Source organism: Canis aureus, chromosome 34 (assembly GCF_053574225.1).
Source record: "Canis aureus isolate CA01 chromosome 34, VMU_Caureus_v.1.0, whole genome shotgun sequence".
Classification (NCBI taxonomy): Eukaryota; Metazoa; Chordata; class Mammalia; order Carnivora; family Canidae; genus Canis; species Canis aureus.
The window spans coordinates 8,985,197-9,009,341 of NC_135644.1; the positions used below are offsets into that span (position 1 = coordinate 8,985,197).

General features: G+C 42.2%; 1 protein-coding gene across 2 annotated transcripts in view; it reads right to left on the reverse strand.

The window, feature by feature from the left end:
• Positions 1-24,145, reverse strand: part of OSBPL6 (oxysterol binding protein like 6) — a 213,185-nt gene that overhangs the window by 150,785 nt on the left and 38,255 nt on the right. The window contains exon 1 of one of the 2 annotated variants that reach the window (XM_077883585.1): positions 5,673-5,691. The exons of the other annotated variant lie outside the window; for it this stretch is intronic. The gene's annotated coding sequence lies outside the window, so the exon portion shown is untranslated. Of the gene's footprint in view, positions 1-5,672; positions 5,692-24,145 lie in introns of those variants that run through there. 2 annotated transcript variants of the gene reach the window in all.

The following is a 24,145-nucleotide window of genomic DNA, read 5'->3' on the forward strand; positions in this document are numbered from 1 at the left end:
TCTATGGTCTGTTTTCATCATCTGTAAAATGGGAATTATGGTAAATCTACGTGGTTATTGTGATGACAGAAAGGGCATATGCATTTAAAACATTTGGCATGATTCCTGGCACACAGTAATCCCTCCCCGCCCCCCCCCAAAAAAGCTGCTTTGGTTATTTTTTTACACTTGAAGTTTGAAATGTCTACCGGTGACCTCAGGCAAGATGTCCAGTAGGCAGTTAGATAACTCGGCTCTGCAGCTCAGAACTCTCTCCTGCTGGGAGAGTGGGACAGATGATAAACGTTCTGTGCTGCTACAAGATTATGAATCAAACACCTTGTTACAGATTTTATAATAGCAGCTGGAGATTTACTTGTAGATTGACTGAAAGGTCAGTGTCTGGGTATCAACGGCATATAGACAGCACTCAAAGTTATAGAAAACAGAATAATTTGATGTAAAGGTGAACTCTAGGGAGAAAAACTGAGATGTGAAGGAATGAGCCTGTAGGGAGCTACTTAAACACAAAACAAAGATGAAAAGTTGAAGGAAAGTAAAATAGAAACTAAAAAGTAAAAATAGAAAGTAAAAAGGGTCTGCCCATTTTATTCTATTTCCCCAAGCAGAAAAATGACAATCTTAAAAAGAGAGTCAGTTGCCCCTTACATATCGAAGTGTATACAAAGATATATATTTGTAAAATACTCCCTGTAATGCCATAATACCAAAAAGGACCTTAAGCAACCTAAATCAATAATAGCAGACATTAATTAGGGAAAGTATGGCACATCTATGTAAAGGAATAAATTTAGAGCAATAAACATCATGCCATAGATGATTTATTGGAAAAATGTTCACATTTTAGTGGTATATCAAAAAAATAGGTTACAAACTGTCATGTATAATACACAATAGGAAAAAAAACCCAAAAAAACAAAAAACACCAGCAGAGCAAACAATACCAGAAAATCAATAATAGCTGATTCTAGATAATAAGATTTCAGCGGATATTTTTTTCCTTGTATTTTTTTTTTCAAAAAAATCATCAAGAGTAGATGTTAATTGTATAGACAGAAAATGAAATGAAGCAGAGAACTCCATCTCTCCCTCTAAAACACCTGACACTCCTAGGCCTCAAATCCCCAAACCAAATGCTCAAGGCAAATACTAAGAAGACTGAAGACTGGATACAAATGTCTCCATCATCACCTTCTCAGTAAAAGGAACCTGATGCTGTCATAGGTGTGGAGTATATTTACTGATCCTTCCAGAATGATAGAGCCATCCTCCACCAGTGGCTGTGCTTTTCTAACCTTAAAACGACCAATTTTTTTTTTAATTTTATTTATTTATTCATGAGAGACATAGAGACTGAGAGAGAGAGGCAGAGACCAGGCAGAGGGAGAAGCAGGCTCCATGCAGGAAGCCTGACATGGGACTCAACCCCGGGTCCCCAGGATCACGCCCTGGGCTGAAGGCGGCGCTAAACCGCTGAGGCACCCGAGCTGCCCAAAAAGACCAATGTTAATGTCACAAGTCGGATTACGTTCTTTCTTGATCTTCAACAACGTGCATCATGAGACAATCACAGAAAAAATTCCATTTTGTCCTAAAAGGATAAACTTTCAGTCTGTATATATTCACACCATCACACCCACAACCAAACCTGAAATTTTTTTTTTTTTAAAGGGAAGAATCCCTTTTAAAACCTATCTGTCTATCTATCTATCTATCTATCTATCTATCTATCTATCTATCATCAGTCTAGGAGTGGGGGAGGAGCAAAGGTATAGGAACAAGCAGACTCCACGCTGAGCACGAGGCCCGATGTGGGGCTTGATCTCACAGCGCTTTGATTTCCACCTGAGCCAAAATCAAGAGTTGGACACAGAACCAATTGTGCCACCCAGGCGCCCCCAAACCTAAAATTCATATTGTCCTGCTGCTAAACCATAAGTAAACTTCCTAAGAGCAAGTCAGACTTTCTCTGATTTAAGCAAAAGAAGAAATTCTCTTCCTATCCTGGTTCCTGGTATCTGTGCCATCTTGGCCAAGTTCCTTAGCTTTTCTGAGTCTTGGTTTGCTCATCTAAAAGTGGGGGGGTGGGGGGGGGATAAAAAAATAAATAAAAAATAAAAAATAAAAGTGGGGGGAATGTACCTTTCCCCGTGGGAGCTTTCCAGTTTGGAGGACCATGCGTCTGCATGGACGTAAGCTCTCTGTACATCCTTCCCAGAAGACTACACAATCAACCAAGTGACAAATATCGTCGCAAGGCCCACGCCATTTGTCACAATTAGGGACACGCAACACCGCAAACTTCAGATTACCCGTCAGTGTCAGAAGAGACACCAATCTCCAGAAGAGCTGCTTCGGCCGCTGCACCCCAGTGAGGGCGCAGAGGGGCAGCGGTGCGAGAACAGGGGCACAGGGCACGGCCGTGGGGCCCAGACACGTCACACAGGGCCCGACACCTGCACGGGAAGCAGGCCCCGCAGGAGCCCTGCTCTTGGGCCAGGAGGGAGGGACAGGGTGGTGCTCCGGCAGAGGAGGAAGAGGGAGAACGTGGGGGTCCTGCAACCCAGCAGACCCTCAGCACCCACCACCAGCCTCGCACGTTAGGGAGACGGCTCCTCTGACAGAAATGAGAGGTCCCGGGCCACGAAGGGCCCCGCTGAGGTGATGAGGAGGAGCAACCTACCACAGCCCCTCCGAGGGGCGGCCGCCAACTCTCCCCACCAGGATCCTGAAGCAGAAGGAAACTGGGACGACACCCCAAGCTGACTTAGGTGTCCTCCCACGGGCATGTGGAGAACTGGAAAACCAAAAACCACCTAGGATCAGAAATACAAACATTAACACCAGAAATGGGTGGGGACAAGAAAAGGAGACACGGAACGAGAGGTGATGGACTTTGTCAAAGGAAAGGCAGGAAAAGACAAAAGGACTTTTTTGTCCAAACTGAAAAGTTCTTCGGGGGCGCGAGAGAAAACAGACGTGAGCTGAAATTTACTAAGGAACGTGGAAGAAGGATCTAAACAGGACGAGAGCAGGACACAGTCAAGGACGGGGCCTGCACGCCGAAGGCGAGGGGCTGGGGACACGGCAAGCCGACCGCGGGCGTGTGGAACCGGGCCTTGGCCTGCGGGGGGGACGGTCGGGGAGCCGGGGACCCCGAGGAAGGAGGGTGATGGAATCCGACCCAGCAGCCGGAGGGGACCCGAAGGCGACGGGAGGGCGGCCGGCAGGGAGGCGGGCTGGCAGGCCGCCACTCGGAAGGTCTCCCGATGACCCCCCATTAACACGACACCAGGGCTTCTATGTTGGGAAACTGAGGGACGACTCCTTAGTAGACGGAGAGATGGAAAGAACCTCTGCTCCACGTTGGTCGGGCCCCGACAGAGAGCCTGGGGCCCCTGGGTGGCCTCGGGGGGCGGGGGGCTGCTGGACACGCGGAGGGCCCTGGGTGAGGAGGGCACCGTGCCCGGCCCCGGGCTGCAGGACGCAAGGGCCTGGCGTGGGGGCAGGCCCCGGGGGGTGAGGACGGCGACACAGGCGGCCACAGGCGGGGTGCCCGGGAGCCACCAGAGGGGACAGCCTGGACATGGCATCCGGGACGGGGACGAAAGGGAGCGCGGGCTGACAGATGGCTCGTCAGGCCCCTCGTGACCCGGTGACCCGTGGAGAAGCGGGGGACGGAAGGGGGATGGAGGGGTCGGCAGCGCAGAGCTGCCAGCGGGGGCCAGAAGCCTGTGGCCCGGACGGAAGGGGCCACCTCCGCTGGACCCCGGCCCCCCCCGGAGTAGCCCCGGTCCCCCCGCGAGGCCCCCAGCGTGCAGCAGCCCCGGCCCCAAACCCCTGCAGCCCCCTCTTGCTCCCTCTCGCACATGCACCTGCGACCCCCGCCCCCGGGCTGGGCCCCGCTGCCCTGGACAGGTGCCCAGCACCCGGCCTCTCGCACCGGGGCCACTGCCCGGCGAGACCGTGACCTCAGCCCAGGAGCTGTAACCCCAGCGAACGGCGACACCGCCCAACTGCACCCGCTTCGCCTCGGCGCCCCCGGGTCAGCAGAAGCGCAGTTATGGAGAGGCTGCCACATGTTACAGTAGGGATTTCTTCTTCTTCTGTTTTTTTAATTAAGAAGAAAACAGTAAGGCATCATGCCCCGGTGCACCTAGCCGGCACACCTGGAAAAGGCACCTAGAGAAAGTCGAGCGGGCCTCCCAGCGGCGCGGACTCCCCCGAAGCCCACTGGCCGCGGGACACAGGCCTGAGTTCCTCCGAACCATCTAGGAAGAAGCGGGGCCTTCAAATCCGTCATGTCGCTTCTTCCTTGCATCCCCTGTTACCTCCGAAACGGAGCATCCTCTGGAAAAATACCTCTTAATATGGTGCTACCGCCTTACCCACCATTCAATCAAGATCTTTTTATGACAGAGATACTATTGCATCTGGAACTTAGCACTCTGGGGGCGGGCAAAAATAATGCACGGAGAGAAAACACCTTTTTCTTCACTACCAAAAAGCAAATGGTTTTCTGCTATTCTACACAGTACAGTAGGGCTCATACATTTTAAACAACCTAGATAAGTTCTTTTTTTTTTTTCCCATCTGAGGCATGTCTCAGTAGTGATTTAAAATTAAATTGTTAACCAAATGTCAGGAACCATGAAATAAGCATAAGCAGTAGTCTCCCTGTGAATAGCAAACACCAGGATATTCGGAATCACGTGAAAGTCTAACAGCATACAGTAGTAGCACCATCTATTGAAAGCCTTCAATTCGGGAAAGCTATCTACTACCTTTACCACCCACGGGGAAAATGTTAGGACTGTCATATTGTTATTATTCTCTTATTATAAAAAGATATTTTTCCATTCATGCAATACACCAAGCACCTATTATGTGTCAGACATAGTCCTAGGAGGTGTGAATGTGGTGTTAAGCCAAACAGACCTCCCCTTGCTCTCATGGACCTATAGAGAGACCTGAAGAAAGAAGAAAAAAAGAAGAAAGAAGAAGAAGAAGAAGAGCTAAGCATGTGATTATAAATTTTAAATGCTAGAAGGGATAAAGACATACTACTATGAGAAAAAAGTAGGAGAGGGACCTAACCTAACTTGAAAGCAGGAGAAGCCTTCTCAGAGAAACTAGCATTTAAGTTAACGCTGAGACCAAAGAAGAGGGGACACTCCAGAGAGAGGGAACAGCATGTGCAAAGAGTCTGAGGCAAGAAAGAGCTGGACATACCAAGGACATGAAAAAAACTGGCAGCATCTGAGTGTAGAGTGTGAAGGAGAGGAAGGCATGAAACGTAGTGGGAGCTGTAGGCTGGCGCCAAATAGTTTGGAGTCAAGTAAAAGATTTGGATTTTGTTTTATTTTCTAAAATGGGAGTGGAAGAGGATGAATTTGCAATAAATTCTGGAGATGGATGGACAGGACTGTTCAGTATGGGTAAGGAGTGCAGGAGGGAATGAGGCATCAAAGGCTATCCCAGGTTTCTGGCTGCAGCAACTGAATAGGGGAGCACAGCAGAAAGCACCCCCAGATGGAAAGTCAAGTAAGCGGTGGGATTCAACGACACAGAAATGTGATGCATGTGCCATTTCACTCTTAACAATCTAGATTAGCAGCTCGGCTGGGTAAAGGATGTCCTGCCTTCTTTGGCATGCGCCCCCTCTCACTCACCTCTGGATACATCCATTCCCACGCCACGGAGCAGACCAATGAGCGGAAGACAGATCATCCCTAAGACCTGTGAACGGTGCATTCACTCTCCATCACAGCAATTTACATTCTGAGAAAGCAGAGGTCTTTGGAATAAACCAGGTACAGAGCACTGCAGATTTTATAGACTTTTATATGTGCTTTCAATTTTATATATCTTATAAAGTACACACTTAAATGAATGTTTTAATAAAATATATGAAATATACACGAAGATAATTTTAACAATATTATATATATAATATTATATAAATTTTATATAAGAAAATAAAAGTTGGAGCGCCTGGGGGGCTCAGCTGGTTAAGTGTCTGCCTTCTGCTCACGTCATGATCTCAGGGTCTTGCGGTTGAGCCCCCACAGGGGGCTCCCTGCTCAGGGGGGAGCCTGCTTCTCCCTCTCCTTCTGCCTCTCCCCCAACTTGTGCTCTTTCTCATGTGCTATCTCAAATAATTAAATAACATATTTAAAAAAAACAACTACATTTTTTAAAGCTTTCTTGTGGTTCATGTATTATGCACATTTTTTCATAGCTATTGTAAACAAAAAAACCCTTTATCGTTTTTTATTAATATTTAAGATAAGACTCAAATGATGAAGTAAACTCATCTACTATTTCTTTGATAAAAACTTAAGGCATCAATATCCTACTCACATTTTGGCCAACTGGTGGTATTCTGAAAAGTCCTACGAGACGGTATGAAATCACTTATTAATTATATCAACCACTGACTCACGGTTTCGGGTTGGAAGGGACTCCTAACCCATATCTGATCCCTGGGTTGATTTCTGTTTTTTAACCAAATTGCTGTGATCCAAAATTCTTTGTGCATTCCAAATCTCCACTGATTTCATAAGAGCAAAAACTGCAGAAGCAGGCTCACCACGCTTGACTTGGGGCAGGGCGACATTTAACACGGGCGAGCCGGCCAAAGAGAAAGATGACGTCATCCGCATCTGCTGATTCACGCAGAAAGGGGGGGATTAGGAGGAGCAGACAGTGAAGCCAAGAGCGACGTGGGAATTGTGATTACATTTTACTGGAAAGTAGGCTGCTGAGCTAGACTGCTCAAAAAGGTTACTGGTAGCCAATGAAGAAAGAAGGAGAAGGCAGCTATTTTGTGAAATGAGATTAAAAGAATCTAACAACAACAACAAAAAAGAATCTAATAGAATTGGTTAAGCAGGCAAGTAAAAGGCAGAGTTTTAGCCATGAAAGACTGAGACTGAGTATCCCCTTTTCTTTCTCTTAGTGCACATTTCCCATATCTACCCTGCTTTCAGAAGACAAACTTTAAAATCATCTGAAATCCACTTTTGTCCAAGCAATCATGCTAACACCTTCTTAAAGGTCACAAAATAAAACTTTTTAAACAGCTAATGCACAATATGTGGCAACAGAATTTCTAGAGTAAAATGAGGATCTGTGTTTAACTGCCTGAAATATAAACTTCTACACTGAATAACCACCCATGCTGAATGCCATTGGGACATTTAAGGCATCGAAGAAAAATGAATTAAGGATATACTCACAAGCCATGCCCATTTTCATAGAGCTAAATGCCTAATGTGAAGAAAAAAAGTTTTTTTAACCCATTGCTGCCATATCATTAATTCCGTAATTGTTTCTTCAGTACCTACTATGCTCTACGTGTGAGACAATGAACAAAGTAATCAATTATTTTCTTTTAAGGTTTTATTTATTTATTCATGAGAGACCCAGAGAGAGAGGCAGAGACACAGGCAGAGGGAGAAGCAGGCTCCATGCAGGGAGCCCGATGCAGAACTCGATCCCAGGACCCCGGGATGACGCCCTGGGCCGAAGGCAGACGCTCAACCACTGAGCCACCCAGGTGCCCCAAGGTAATCAATTACTGAACCAAAATGAAGACACTGAGAAGTACGAATGGGCCCATGGGGGATAATCACTAATGACAATGGTATAGAAATAATAATAATTAACACTGACTTTGAATAAGTAATTATTATGTGACTGGTTCTCCGCTAAGCACTTTTTAAATTATTATTTTTAATTGTGGTTAAAGACACATAACATACATTTGCCATATAAATCATTTTTTTAAGATTTATTTATTTATTTTAGAGAGAGAAAGCACGTGAGGGGAGAGGGGAGAGTGAGAGACAGGAGCAGACTCCCCACCGAAAACAGAGTCCAATGTGGGGCTCAATCTCACAACTCTGATATCATGACCTGAGCTGAAATCAAGAGTCAGATGCTTAACTGACTGAGTGACCCAGGCACCTTGCCATCTAAATCTTTTTTTTTTTAACATTTTATTTATTTATTTATTCATGAGAGACACAGAGAGAGGGGCAGAGACAGAGGCAGAGAGAGAAGCAGGCTCCCTGCGGTGAGCCCAATGCAGGACTCAATTGCAGGACTCCAGGATCACGCCCTGGGCCAAAGGCAGGTGCTAAACTGCTGAGCCACCCAGGAGTCCCCATCTAAATCATTTTTAACTGTATGGTACAGTGGCATTCAGTACATTGACATTGTTAGACAACCACTACCACCATCCACTTCCAGACTCTTCATGTTGAAAAACTGAAACTCTGTACCTACAAAGCAATAAGTCCCCATTGCCTTCTCTCCTGAACCCCTAACAACCACCATTCTACTTAAGAATTATGATTTCACAAGTATAGCCAATAATATACTTCTTCTATATGAATCCACATATTTGTGGGGTATCTTTTCAACTAAGACAACATTAAAATCAAGAATCAAAAGAAACTCTACCTAGGTTTCTGTATGACAAAGTATTAAAACTGGATTTTAAAAAGGGAAGTATATTAAGTTATTAATATTTTAAAGAACATAAAGGGTTTACTGTAAAATTTTACATATTAATTTCATCTTCCCTATCCTTTGCAAAATTTCTATTTCATGTTTTAAAACTTAACACTATTGTACATGTATAAAATTTATTAATAAATATCCTACTTTGGATATAACAGGCACAAAAACCTTTTTAGCGATGTGGTGTACAACCAAAACGTTTGAGGAACCACTGAAATAAAGGTCTGTGGTCCTGTTGGAAGGAGGGAAGGTGAGAAGTTTGTTTTCAAACGTGTGGAAATATATTGAGTTAATGTGTCAAGTAGAAGATCAGGTTGAGACATCCAAAAGGCAAAAGGACACATAAGCCTAGAGTGCAGCTGAGAAACGGAATCTATATTTAGAAGTCATCTGCATAGCAGTGACCAAAAGAGACAGGAGAAGGGATGAGAACCATGAAAAAGACGACAGCAGAGACCTACACAGAGGGGAGTCCCTATATTTAGAAAGTCTAGGAGAAAGGAGATCTAAAGGAGACAGGGAACTAGGAGGAAAGCCAAAAGAATACATAAGATGGATACCATTAAATGAGGCCACAGTGTCAAAAGTTGCAGAAAATTAAGGAACTGAGAAAAGGCCAGTCACTGGATTTGGCCGCCAGGAGGTCATTTCAGTCCTCTGAGAGCACTTTCGGTAATGGGTAGTGTCAGAAGCCTGATTCAGATCTGATTGAATGGTGAGGAAGCAAAGATAAGAAGTGAGTGGTCCACAGGGAAACTTGGTGATAATGGGAATGAAAAGAAAAGCAGAAAAGCGATGGATGGAATGGCTTGGTTGCAAGAATTTTGCCCCTATAGAGATATTTGGCAACATGTGGGAACCCCCCAGACTGCTCCTGGCATCTGGTGAGCAATGGCCAGAGTTGCTGCTAAATAACTTGCAACACACAGGACTGCCCCCTATAACAAAGAATTATCCAGCATAAAACATTGATGGTGCTCAAAATATCAATAGTCAGTCACTGAGAAATCCTGCTCTAAAAGATCAGAGAGGGTCTCAGCACATTTTCATATGGTAAGAAAATATCAAATTTAAGTCACAAAAAAGAGAAAGGATGTAATGACAAAGCAGGGTCTCACAAGAGTGGGAAGGTATATGACTAAGGGCAGAAGCAGGTGGATGAGCCCTGGAAAAGAGAAGACCTTTTCCGTTTGAAACAGGGAATGGGAGCAGAGACCACAGTAAATACAGAGAACTGGAGATCAAAAAGATGAAAGTTGAAGGAACTGATATCGGATGGCCTTGAAGTATCTCCTTAGAAAAGCAGCAAAAATTCTACAGTGATATGGGGATGGAAGTAGGGTCTTCAGAGGGGAAGTCACTTGGAAAAGCCCCTACGTGGGTGAAGCAGTTAGAGGGACATGAAAGATTTACCAAGCATCTATAAGGGTTTGGCAGGAGAAAAAGAAAATCCATCAATTTCCTGAACATTTATGCAAAAAAAGTCATTTATCCTTGGAGCAAAAGATAAAAGAATAAATAGCATTAGGGTTTACTCAAGGTCAATACTGGCCAGATAACTCAGAGGAGGCCAAAACATAATAAAAATCACACTCCTGCTAGATTGGCCTACTTGAGGTCCAAACTAAGGCAATGAAACCTAAACCAGATGAACTGACAAGACAGAAGGGACGCTGGGGACCAGAGCAGAGGCAAATACCAGGTTGGGCGGTAGGAAGAATGAGAGGGAAAGGAGTGATAGGAAGTCAAGGTCAAGAGGGTCTCCAATCCTGCAGGATAAATTGTTTCAGCTTATGATGAGGTCCAAGACCAAGGCCTGCCTACAAACGGCTAGACTACTTCTGACATCCAAGGGGGTTGGGGAGGACTCAAGCTTCCTGGACTGCACCATTCTTAACATATTCCTACCAGCATGTTCTGGTGACCACTTACTTAACAGTATGTCTCTGTTCAGGCACACCAACCACACTGTCATTAGATCCCCCTGTATTAATCCACGGCACCTGCTGGCGATGTGACCATCTGAAGTTAGTGGAGACTGAGTCACCAGAGCTAGCTGGCCCACATGGAAATCAAATCTCTCTGTCATCAACTCTCCTTGAGAGCTGCACATATAAGAAGACACTATCATGATACAGTAGCCCAGGTTGCTCCTTATTACAGGATGGACACCACAGCCTAAAGCTGTCACTACTCTCTACTCCGGTAATAAGTGAATCCAATTTTACAACCAAGACAAAATCAGCTTTCATTTCTTGCCGGTAAACCCTAATTGACTGTACTTGCTGAAGACACAAAGACCGGTAAGCGTTATTTTCGTAGACTGATCATTTTCTTCCAAGATCCACATAAAAGAAACACGGTTTCACTTCACCATCATTTTAGCTGCTACCTCTTAGCACAAGGCCTGTTACAGTGTGCCCTATCATCTTAAAGGGATAATTTAACTTTTAAGGGACTGCAGCAATCAGAAACATGGATTAAATAGAGCAAATGACTCCAGAGAACTCACAACATGAGAATTTAACTTATAATAAAAACTAAAATTAAAAAACAAATAAATGAGACTTTAACCTATAAAAGATAAATTTTTTTATAAAACTACTTTAAACAAATGATATAAAATTGAGACATTCTAAAATTGATGTTTTAATAAAGGTTCCAATTACATTCCAAAATCAAATAAAATATCCAGACATGCTATTGTCATTTTTCAGAGGGCTGTTAAAGATACCCAGGGAAGAGTTCTCCATGCTGATTAAAAAAAAACAAAAAAACAAAACAAACAAAAAAAAAAACTTAAAATTGTAAAAAGAGCAACCAAATATCTGAATATTAGGTTGTTCAATCACAGAAATCTTGATATTCACCAAATGCTGTGAATTATTCTCCAAATAGAGATTATATCAAATTATCTGCTCTAATGAAAGGAATAGGAGATACAAGTAAGACCAAATAACAAAAGAAACAACCCCAAGATTATTTATATAACTAGATCCCTCCTCCCCAAATATTATATAACTAGGTAATTTCAAGCATCAGGACCAATGTCTGGCCTTTTTGACAATCTATAAAAAATAATTAGGATGGCTCTTATTCTATTACATCCTATTCACAGGGGTCCTGGAAAGTAACATCTAACCAATAATCCATTGATTAAAGGCTTTCTATGTACAGCAGCAGAGAGCATCCAGCAGGGCACCTAATTGAGAGCCCATCAGAGGGTTGTGTGGAAGTTATCACACATATTTGATAATACGAGTGGTAGGAATGAACGCGATCAGTTATAGACAAGGTAGAGAAAGAGGGAAAAAAGATTCAAGGTCAAATTCTCTGAATAAGCAGTTCTCAGATCTCAGAGTTTCTTAAATTAATAGACCATCATACCCCACCCCCAAGAGTGTGATTCAGAATGTTTGCGGTGGGGCCCAAGCAAATAGGCTTTGTAACAAGCACTTCAGATGATGCCAAAGCAGGTGCTGTGTGGACCTGCTTTTGAAAAACACAACCCTAGGGTGCGCCTGGGTGGCTCAGTGGTTGAGCTGAGGCTCAGGTTGTGATCCCAGGTCCTGGGATGGAGTTTCACATCAGGCTCCTCACAGGGGACCTGCTTCTCCCTCGGCCTGTGTCTCTGCCTCTCTCTGTGCATCTCTTATTAATAAAATTAAATAAATAAATAAATAAATAAATAAATAAATAAATCTTTTTAAAAAAACAGAAAGAAAAACACAACCCTAGACCACAAAAAAAGAAAAAATTGATAAATTGGACTTGATAAAAAATTAAAACTTGTGCTCTACAAAAGATCCCATGAATAGGATAAAAAGACAAGTTACAAACCGAAAGAAAATATTTACATATCTGAAGAAACTCTATGGATGGTACCAGGGTCAATTTCCTGTTTCTGCTCTGTGCCATGGCTACAGAAGATGTTACCTTTGAGGGAAACTGAGTGAAAGGTACACAAGACCTCCTGTACATTTTTGGGCAACTTTCTATGAATTATAATTATCTCAAATCAAAAAAACTTAAAAAAAAAAAAAAGCTATCTGTTTAGCTATCTAGCACTTTAGTAGCAAGCTAGTGGATTATACTACAGCCCCAAATACTACTGGATACAGCTGAAGTCCAGGAAAGTTGACACTTCATAACTTGTGAATTCTCAACAATGTTAATCTGAATTGGACAGGTATTCTCTCCTGCTCCATAATAATTCAGATGTAAGTGCAAATGTTGAGGCTGTTGTTGTTGTCGTCATCATTATTACTATTTTACTCTCCAAAGCAGTGTTAGGTACCACAGAAACTGAGTAAGTGACATAACTTCAGATATATAATTACCATTAAGAACTGTTAGCAAAATATTTGCATTTTCTCCTTTTAATCTAATACTGAGTGAATATCATTTTTTAAGACTATAAGATTAGTATTATTCAAAAGCTAAATAAAGTAAGTTTAGAGAAAAGGAGAAAAACTAGCCCTGGAGAACTATTATTGTTTAAATATATAAACTGTACCGGCAAGAGTATTTTCAGTGTCTCTAGAGCTGCACCTACTACTGTGAATAATAATACTAATTAATTGCTGGTACTTATAAGGTACTTCTATGTGTTAGATACTATGCTAAGCTCATCATAAGTGGATCATCTTACCTAACACTCCCAACAACCCATGAAGTAGGTATCGTTATGAACGATGGGAAAATAAGGAGATTAAATGGCTCATCTGTGACCAGGTGTCTTAAGATGCCAAAGCTCCTGCTACAACCACTGAACATCCAACCCATCACTGCTCCCACATACATCATCACCACCTTACTTATATCCAGAGGGCAGAGGGCTCCCCCAGGACAGCTCTAAAAGTGTGAGAAAAATTAAGGGCTTGGGGTTCTTTGATGAGGTTTTTCAATCTGACACTAAGCATTTTAAGGACCAACTGGAGTAAGTTATAATAGTCACCATAATTCCAATTATTCTGGATGAATTAACACTGAAGAAAGAGGGATGCCTGTGTGGCTCAGTGGTTGAGTGTTTGCCTTCAGCTCAAGTTGTGATCTTGGGGTCCTGGGATCGAGTCCTGCATCGGGCTCCCTGCATGGAGCCTGCTTCTCCCTCTGCCTGTGTCTCTGCCTCTCTCTGTGTGTCTCTCATAAATAAATAAATAAAATCTTTTAAAAAAAAATTGAAAACAGAACTGCCGGAAATGAAGGTGTCCTGCTTACAGCCCATTGAGAAGCCTTAACCAATTCAGAGAAGTAGCCATGATAAAATAAGGCAAGCAACAATGGAAATGGCCACAAGTGTCAAGGGAGCAAGGCCACTTCACAGGAATTAGAAATTCATCAACAGAAGTAGCTGTTAATCTAATTCCCAGTTTCACTTTTTTTAAAAAAAGATTTTATTTATTTATTTATGAGAGACAGAGAGAGAGAGAGAGGCAGAGACACAGGCAGAGGGAGAAGCAGGCTCCATGCAGGGAGGCTGATTCGGGACTTGACCCCGGGTCTCCAGGATCCTGCCCTGGGCTGAAGGCAGGCAGCGCTAAACTGCTGAGCCACCGGGGCTGCCCCCCAATTTCACTTTTACCACGTATTTCATTTCTGAAGGCAATTCAAGGATTCCTTTGGAGTGTTTTCTCATTTTTTTTGGTTTTGTTTTTACAGGAGAGGTCTTGATTTCAAATCTATCCAAAGACTGAAGCAGCAGCTCTTCCTATTTCTAGATTCATAATATCAAACATGTTTCTTGGATCAGCTGCTTCTAAAGTGCTTCGAGAGCTATAAAGAGTGTAAAATAATTTTCAGTTCCCAATATTAAGAAAATGAATACATTCCAGGCACGATACCATAGACTGTTTCTATTCAGGCCATTAGGAAATCTCTTTATATAATTATTTGTTAGCCAGTGTCAGCTCCAATTATAAATCATATGCTAGTTTTTTGTTTTGTTTTATTTTTTTTTCTAAATCACATTTGCTGAGTCACTGTCAACTGTTTCCTAGTGCGAGAAGTAAGTTAAACAAGAATACTTGAGAAAAAAAAAAACAAAAAAAACAAGAATACTCGAGGCTCGGGACAGGATCTCCCTCCACCGTATAGCACAGAAAGGCCTTGAGCAAGGGTATCGCTGGGACTACTTTGGGAAGGCGAATTGGGAGCTGTTGGTCCCGAACAAAGTAGTGGGCAGAAGGGAAGCTTGGTGTTCTGGGAAGAAGGAGCACCACTCGGGTGATTTCGAGTCAACAGAAACAAGAGCAAAATGTAACACATTTAAACCCTGACAGTAAAAGGCTAAGCAACTTAGTCCATGAGTATTACCTCTTCAGAGTGGAACTGAAACGATCATATACCTGTCCTTTGAATAATCTCGCCTAGGGGTAAATTCTGCTGTGCCCACGATGGACCACACACAACCTCTGCTTCAACGAAGGATGGTCAGGGGCTGATCTTACAGGCTCAAATTCTCTCTGGCACCTTCCAGATTTACATAGTTCATAGCACCTTTAAGACTTCCTTCGGTGCATCTGCATTTGGTCTGTTTGCCGTTTCCAAGAAACCCAATATACCAATGAAGATTGGATAATGTGTAATAATAAAACCAAGGCTAAGCTCTAGGTCACCAAATAAATCAAACAGTACCTACGCGTTGTGGTGAGGTTGGGCTCCAGGATCCATTCCCCACTTTTTTTTTTAAAGATTTTATTTATTTATTCATGAGACACACACAGAGTGGGGTGCGGGGACAGAGACACAGGCAGAGGGAGAAGCAGGCTCCATGCAAGGAACCCACTGTGGGACTCGATCCCGGGACTCCAGGATCACACCCTGGGCTGAAGGCGGCGCTAAACCTGAGCCACGGGCTGCCTCCCACTTTTCCCTTTCAGAAACAGAACTCCCTCCACAAGCTTTAGCTGGCACATGATCGGCCAGCTAGTCTACAATTCCCAGCCTCCCTTGCAGCCAGGTGGTAGTGGCTGTTTGGCTCTACCCAAAGGGATCTGAGGAGGTATGTAATTCTGGGTCACCAACTTTAAAAAAGGAAATTGCTTGCCCACTCTATCCCTCCTCCCCAGTCCCAAACCTGCCTACAGGTCGGATGCAGAAGCGGTTCTAGGTGGCCAGCTTCTACTCTGCAGAGGAGGACAATACTATGATGGTAGTACATGATGGAGCCTAGGCCTCTGAATGGCCTCTCTACCAGCGGTTCTCAAACTTCAGTGTGCATCGGAATTTTTTGGTTTGGCCAGCCTTCACGGTTTCTGATTCACAATCTGCATTTCTAGCAAGTTCCCAGGTGATGTTAACACTGCTGATCTGGTGCAAGAGACTAGGGAGCCTGTCTTGACAACTAATGAACTGGACGTGCTCTTTCACTAAGATGGACACTAGCCACATGTGGTTACTGAGCACTTGAAAGGTAGCTAGTGAGACAAAGGGGCTGAATTTTTAATATGATGTAATTTTAATTAACTTAAATACTAATACTTGATTTAGTTAATGAAAAACTTAAGTATGTTTAGAACATCTTGGGTATGTGAAATGACTTTGTTCAATTGTAAATTCTGTGACATCTAAATACAGATCAAGTATTTCTGATGAAAATTTAGTGTCCAAGCTGAGATGTGCTGTAAGTATAAAATACCCTGAGCTTTGAAGACTTAGTAAGGTAAAAAGAATAGAGCATATTTCATTAGTAATTTTTCTACTGAGTGCATGCTGAGTACATTTTGACTGTATTGCGTCAAATAGGATATGTCATTAAAACAAACTCCAGGGGATCCCTGGGTGGCGCAGCAGTTTGGCGCCTGCCTTTGGCCCAGGGCGCGATCCTAGAGAACCGGGATTGAATCCCACGTCGGGCTCCCGGTGCATGGAGCCTGCTTCTCCCTCTGCCTGTGTCTCTGCCTCTCTCTCTCTCTCTCTCTCTCTGTGTGACTATCATAAATAAATAAAAAATTAAAATAAAATAAAAATAAAATAAAACAAACTCCACTTGTTTCTTTTTTCCTATTTTAACATGGCTACTGGGAAATTTAATGTGACACACATGGTTCACATATTTTTACTGAACGGCTATGATCTAAACTATTAGGCGAATGAGATAGAGAAAGTGGGAAAGAGATCATCTATCTTGTTTGGGCAGTTGGTTTTACTTGTGTCTCTTTGTGATAGCTTCTTAGCCTAAACCCTGATGATCCTATGTATAATTTCCAAATTCCTGGTGGTAAATGTACTATGCTACTGTTCCCTTTCCACTTATCCTAATCCTCCTTTCTGGTTTTATTCAACCTCAATTGCACAGAGCTAGATTACTCACCCTCTTGAGAGGAGACACATTCACATCTCTGGGCCACATGAGCTGCCTTCACTCACTCATTCTTCATTTCTAAGCTCTAGTTAAGATGACCACAAACCCATCACCTGCCGCAAAAATTAGACTTTACCATAACTTATCTATCCAAATGGCCCTCCCAGTCTCATCCTCCTGGTTCCTACTACCTGAGGTAGCAACCACCCTGAATCCTGTACTCATTCTATTGCTTTCCTTTCTATGTATTATCTCATCTATATGTATTCCTAAAACCTGGAGTAATTATTTTCGTTGTTTTTAAATTTATAGAAAAGGAAACTGTAGGTAGTATTAAAAATTTTTTTCATTTTATATTGGTAAGACTCATCTATGACTCATTATACTTTATTTTGATTGTGGTATGTGTCCCATTGAGTGCATATCCTATAGTTTATTCATCCACTCTCTTACCCACAGATATTTCGGGTTTTCCCAGGTTTTTGATGTTGTATACAGTGCTGCCATAAATACTTCTGCACATATTTCCTGGTGCATATGTGCAAGAATCTCTTTCATATATATACTTAGGAGTAAAATGTTGGAAATACGGTCATGAGATAATGCCAATACTATTTTCTAAGGTACGTGCACCAATCTACTAGCAGGTGTGAGATCCTCTGGATCTCCATCTGTCCTAACATTTGACATTAACATTAATAGATCTTTCAAATTTTCCAACTGAATGGGTATAAAACGACATTTCATTGGGGCTCTCAGTTGTATTTCAAATCACAAATGATGTTGAACATTTTATACATATTTTCTGGCCATATGTACTTTCTTATCTGTATCTATAAAATACCCATGCACACTCTTTCCCGTTTTTCTAGTGGCTTGTTCATGCTTTTCTTCTTGATTGGTAGGACTTCCTTGTACATTCTCAAAAATGATCAGTTCATGGCCAATCTTGTTTCATCTATACCCCAATTTCCCCCCCTCCACAAATTATACTGAAGCAAATCTCAGGCATCATACAATTTCAATAAGCTTCATTAAATGAACAAAATTCTTAATTTTAATATAGTCCAACTTGTCAATCATTCATATTAAATGTTCGGGGAGAGGTATTGTATCTTAAGAAATCTTCTCTGAAGACCGAAAGTATAAAAACACTTAGGAAATCCTTCCCTAACCCCAAGTCTTAAGGGTTTCTTCCTGACATTTAAGACTTTGACCTTCTGGAGTTGATTTTTTTTTTTCTTTCTGTATATAGTATAAAAGTGCAAGGTGAAGCAGCAAGTGCTAACATACAAGCTGTAGCAAGTTATCCAGAAGATCCAGCTAAGATAATTAACGAAAGTGGCTATGCTAAACAAGAGATTTTCAGTGTAGACAAAACAGCCTTATACTGGATGAAGATGTCATCTAGAACTTTCATAGGTGAAGAGGAGAAGTCAATGCCTACTTTCAAAGCTTCAAAGGACAAGCTGACTTTCTAGTTAAGGGCTAATGCAGCTGGTGACTTTTATTAGAAGCCAATGCCCATTGACCATTCTGAAATTCTAGGGCCCTTAAGAATTATGTAACATCTACTCTCCCTGTGCTTTGTAAGTGGAACAAAAAAGCATAGATGACAGCACATCTGTTTATGACACAGTTTACTGAATATTTTAAGCCCACTGCTGAGAACTACTGTTTAGAAAAAAAAGATTCCTTGAGAAATATTACTGCTTACTGACATCACATCTGGTCATCCAAGAGCTCTGATGGAGATATACAATGAAATTAATGTTGTCTTCACGCCTGCTAACAAAACATCCATTCTGCAGTCCATGGATCATGGAGTCATTTCAACTTTCAAGTCTTATTATCTAAGAAATATGTGTCATAAGGCTACAGCTGCCATAGATAGTGATTCCTTTGATGGATCTGGGCAAAGTAAATTGAAACCTTCTAGGAAGGATTCACCAATCTCGATGCCATTCAAAACATTTGTGATTGATGGGAAGAGGTCAAAATATCAACATCAACAAGAGTTTGAAAGAAGTTGACTGCAGTCCTCATGATGATTTTGAGCAGTTCAAGCCTTCAATGAATGAAGTAACCTCAATGTGGTAGAAATACCAAGAGAATTAGAAGTGGAGCCTGAAGATGTAACTGAACTGTACAATCTCATGATAAAACATGAATGGATGAGGAGCTGCTACTTCTGTAGGAACAAAGAAAGTAGTTTCTTGAGATGTAATCTACTCCTGGTGAAGATGCTGTGAAGACTGTTGAAATGACAACAAAGAATTTAGATAGAATATTACATGCTTTCAAGCAGCAATGCATGCTACAGAGAAATTATTCATGAAAAGAAGAGTCAGTCGATACAGCAAACTTGTCTTATTTTAAGAAATTGCCACAGCCACTCCAACCTTCAGCAACCAACATCCTGATCAGTCAGTCAGCAGCCATCAGCATCGAGGCAAGATCTTCCCCCAGCAAAAAGATTAGGACTCACTGAAAGCTCAGAATATGGTTAGCATTTTAGCAATAAAGTATTTGTTAATTAAGGTATGTACTGTCCAATTAATAGGCTAGTATACAGAGTAAACATAACTTTCATATGCAGAGGGAAACAAAAAATTTCATCTGACTCCCTTTATCATGAGATATGCTCACATTTCCGAGGTATGCCTATATACTACAGAAGTCAAAATTATCCTGAGAGGCTAGGAAACAGTCATTCCATCACCTACTCAAGACATAAGCTCCTACTCAATGGTAGGCACTAGGCTAGATGCTGGAGAAAGGAAGTTTGTAACTGAGGTCCAGGGAGGGAGACATACATATAAAGAAATAACAGCAATTGTACAACATGCACTAGACTCGGTGGAGCACAAGGGAGTGATGAGCTGGGAAAATCATGAGACTGACTGGTGTCTTGGTTCTGTTACCCAGCAGAACCTTCTTCTATAAATAACTTCTCTTCCAAATGTTTATGCTTCCAAAGGGCAAGGAGATCCTTAGAGAACAGAAGATTTACACACTGGTTGGTTATTCTCCACTTGCCCCTCCCCACTCCACATCCACGACCCACCCTTCTCTGCCCTTCTCTTGCCTCCAGGAACTGGAGCCTCTATAAAATGCATTATCCAGAATCCCTTACTCTAGCTCTCCGATGGAGCTGCCTAACAGAAGACACCAGCGAAAGACTAGAGAGGAGAGAGGAGAGTTGACATATTTGTCAACTCCTCTCCCAGGCTCCCGTCTCCCCGCCTGCCCCAGTCCTGCCTGTAGCTGGATCTATGCTTACAGTTCCAGGGGCAGTTCTCACTGGGGCCCAGGAATGCGGCTTCCTCCCTCATTCCTTCTGGCCTGGAGACAGAGTCAGCTCCTACCTCGGCTACCTGTGGAGTGCTTTGCCATCACCTGGGGTCTCCCTGAGTCCTCCCCTCAACTCTTTAAACATTCCTTCAATTAAATGCTCCTCAGGTAAACTTCTCAGACATGCCATCCCTTGCCGGCCAGAACTCTAACTGAAACCACAGTTTTCTGCGACTATGAAATCCAATTTCTAAAAAATATCTGAACAAGGCTCACGTTTTCAAAGAGTCTGAAATCTGGACAACGTCATCAATGTCCAACATTTATCAAATAACTACCTTGGATAGCTCTGATCATGTGCTAGGTATGCCAGTTTTGACTAATGTTTGCATCTCTCCTGGACTTGGTTTGAGATCTTCAAAAAAGGGAATCTTTTTTTTCTTTAAAGATTTTATTTATTTATTCATGAGAAACACAGAGAGAGAGGCAGAGACACAGGCAGAGAAGAAGCAGGCTCCCTGCAGGGAGCCCGATGTGGGACTTGATCCCAGGACCCGGGGATCATGACCTGAGCCAAAGGCAGATGCTCAACCACTGAGCCACCCAGGCGACCCAAAAAAGGGAGTCTTAAGAGCAGTTGTAGGTATTTTAGGAGTGAGTCAGACTTTTTTTTTTTTTTTAATGTAATGGGATGAATTAAGCACCTGACTGAGGGTTCTGAGAACAGAGAATGGTCAGTTCATTGATGTTCCCAGAAAAGCTTTCATCCCATATACAACGCCTTTCTGCTCAAATCTGCATTCTAATCATTCAAGCAGCCAAAACACTGCCACCTGTCATAATAACCATCTTGGCATACTATAGATTTGTTTTGTTTAAGAGAAAAACCAAACTGACTTTAACTACACTAGTTTCAAATCTGCAACAGCTCTGATTCATGGAATTAACAAGTAAAAGTGTGTCCTATGATTCTGAGTGGCGTCATTCTGATTCCAGAAAAATCACTCATGATTTACTCAGGCTACAATGACGAATACAAGATAAAAACAATGTTTGTTCCTTAGACCGAGGTAAGCCAAACACATTAGATGAGTCTGTTTCAGCGAAAAATATTGTTCTTGTGTATGCTTTTTAGAAGTCTTCACCATTCTTTTTTCCCTCACCAGATATTCACTTACTGGCCATGGGATGTTTTGTTTTGTTTTGTTTTGTTTGGCATTCATCTTGAGTGCCTGTGCTACGGTATTGTTGTTGTTTTTATGCTGGTATTTATTTTTTGATTTCTATTTATTTCAATGTGACCTTCTTCTCCTTGCCACTCTTCTACCCCTGTTCTTGCGTTTTTCCTTTTTTTTAGATTTTATTTACTCATGAGACACACACACACAGAGGCAGAGACACAGAGGGAGGAGCAGGATCCCTGCAGAGAGCCCCATGCGGGACTCAATCCCAAGACCCCGGGATCATGACCTGAGCTGAAGGCAGACGCTCAACCACTGAGCCAGGCAGGCATCCCACCCTTGTTCTCTTGATGCACTTTTCTTTCATTCTCTCCCTTCCCTGGTTGTCAGATCACGGCATAACCTCATCTCCCCACAACATTAGCAAAGTGCCCTAAAATTGACAAATGCACTTCCGCTGCTAAAGACAGAGTTCCTCCCTTCGGATGAGGCATTCCCACTGGGACTTGGGTTATCCTTTGGGCATTTGATTAGAAGCAAGTGAGGTTGCCCAGGCAACCGCTCCAAACTGTCCTAGGATCCCTGGCAAGCATGGTTTACGCAGCCTGATGTGAAGGTCACACTAGCCAACCCTGCGACAGTTAAAGTCTCTATGCAATCAACCAAGGGCTCAGGGAACATCCATCAAGATGAGCTCAATAACATTTGCATAATCATAAAATTGTCAGACTCTCAAAGCCATAAGGACCCATGTGAACAATCTATTTCAAAGAGCCAAAGATATTAGCTTTGAAAAGGAATAACAATAGATAAGTGTGGTAAAATCATTAAAAAGAATATATCAAAAACCAACCAGATGGAATCCAATCACTTAGCTGGTAAAAATACTTAAGCTACTCAGTTTTCTCAAATGATTTAAAAACAGTTCTACTCCGAGGCAAGGCAATAAACTGAAAGGCCTGGAAAAAAATCACTCCATACCTTTACTCCTTATAATTTCCTTAGATCAGAAGTGTTTAAGATATTATTCTCAAATAGTGAGACACCCGCATCAGGCTCCCCCTGATCCTGGGGAGCCTGCTTCTCCCTCTGCCTATGTCTCAGCCTCTGTGTGTGTGTCTCATTAATTAAAAAAAAAAAAAAAGAGGGATCCCTGGGTGGCGCAGCGGTTTGGCGCCTGCCTTTGGCCCAGGGCGCGATCCTGGAGACCCGGGATCGAATCCCACGTCGGGCTCCCGGTGCATGGAGCCTGCTTCTCCCTCTGCCTGTGTCTCTGCCTCTCTCTCTCCCTCTATGTGACTATCATAAATAAATAAAAAATTAAAAAAAAAAAAAAGAAAAAAAAAGAAAAGAAAAAAAAAGCAAGACTCAATATTGAAAAACATGCCCATACCCACTAAGTTAATGTCACATTTGACTAAATCTTAATCAAAATTCCAATCCACTGGGCAAAATACCTATAGTGCAGAGAAGAAATCCATGTCCCTAAAACACAAAGTGCTCTCACAAAACAACAGGCCAAAACAGGAACATTTCTAAAGAAAAATGGGAAAAGAGCACAAAGGAGCTACAAAATTCAAATGGCTAATGCATTATAGAGAAATGCTCAGCCTGAAAAAAACAAGGATGCAATTTAAAAGAAACCACTTTTTAACATAACAAATTGATGAAGAATCAGAATAAACTTTGGGGATAAGTAACATAGTGACAAGTCTCACAAGCTTTCAACATCTGTTCCACATTGATCTAATAAATTCTAGTACATTAAGATTTATTTTATTTGTTTGTTTATTTTACATGGGGTTCAAACTCATGACCCTGAGACCAAGACCTGAGCTGAGATCAAGAGTCAGAGACTTAATCAACTGAGCGACCCAGGCACCTCTCTACATTTAAATGTTTATCTTAAGTACATAATCAACCAAGTGCCCAATTATATGTACAAAGAAGTTCTTCAGAGTATTGCTTATTGTAGCAAAAAATCAGGACATAATCTACGTGTCCAGCAAATCTCCACAGTCATTCTAAATGATGTAAAAATATAGTCACCAATATGGAAAAACTGGCTCAAATATTTTCTCTGGTTGGGGAAAGCATAAGGAAAGGGAGAGGTTTATAAAGCATCATGTTTCTATTTTTGTAATATATACATGTAATAACTTGTTTATAGGAATATAAATCTAGTGAAGAAAATCTGGGTATTTAACATCAAATGCTATTTATTTCTGGATAATGGGATTATGGGTGATTTTTGCTTTCTGGGTGAGGTTCTGCTTTAAGGTTTTTTTCCGCCATGAACAAATACTACTTCCCATAACAACATTTAGTTTTGAAATGTTAAAAGGACCTGTAATTAATTTTCATACATACCAAGTTTTATTTTTTCAACAAACTTTTGCTTTAGGCTAAGATTATTAAACATCTTTGCAGTATCCGAGTCTCTATGAATGAGAGCAAAGACGGTCTTTAAACATGTATGGATTTTAGGGAAATGGATGGACAAGAGATTAAAATGACACCACCAGCATCAATTCCTGGAAGCCAAGCTGGTTACCCAGGAAAGCAGGAGCCTAGGGCTGCTTCTAACATCATCACAGAATCAGAACTTCCTGGGGTTGGACAGGAACACGCTGCAAGCCTCTGGTTTCGACTCCACAAAGGGTGGTGTCTTCGGCCGATGTCTTCCCTCTTCCCCTCTATTCCCAGCGCATCCACACAAAGAGAGGAAAGCCAACAATGCAACGGAGATCATGGGATCCACGCAGGTGCAGGTTTTCAAACACAGAGCTCCAGGGTGGTTTACTCCATGGGGATGATTTGAATGCTGTGTCTGTGG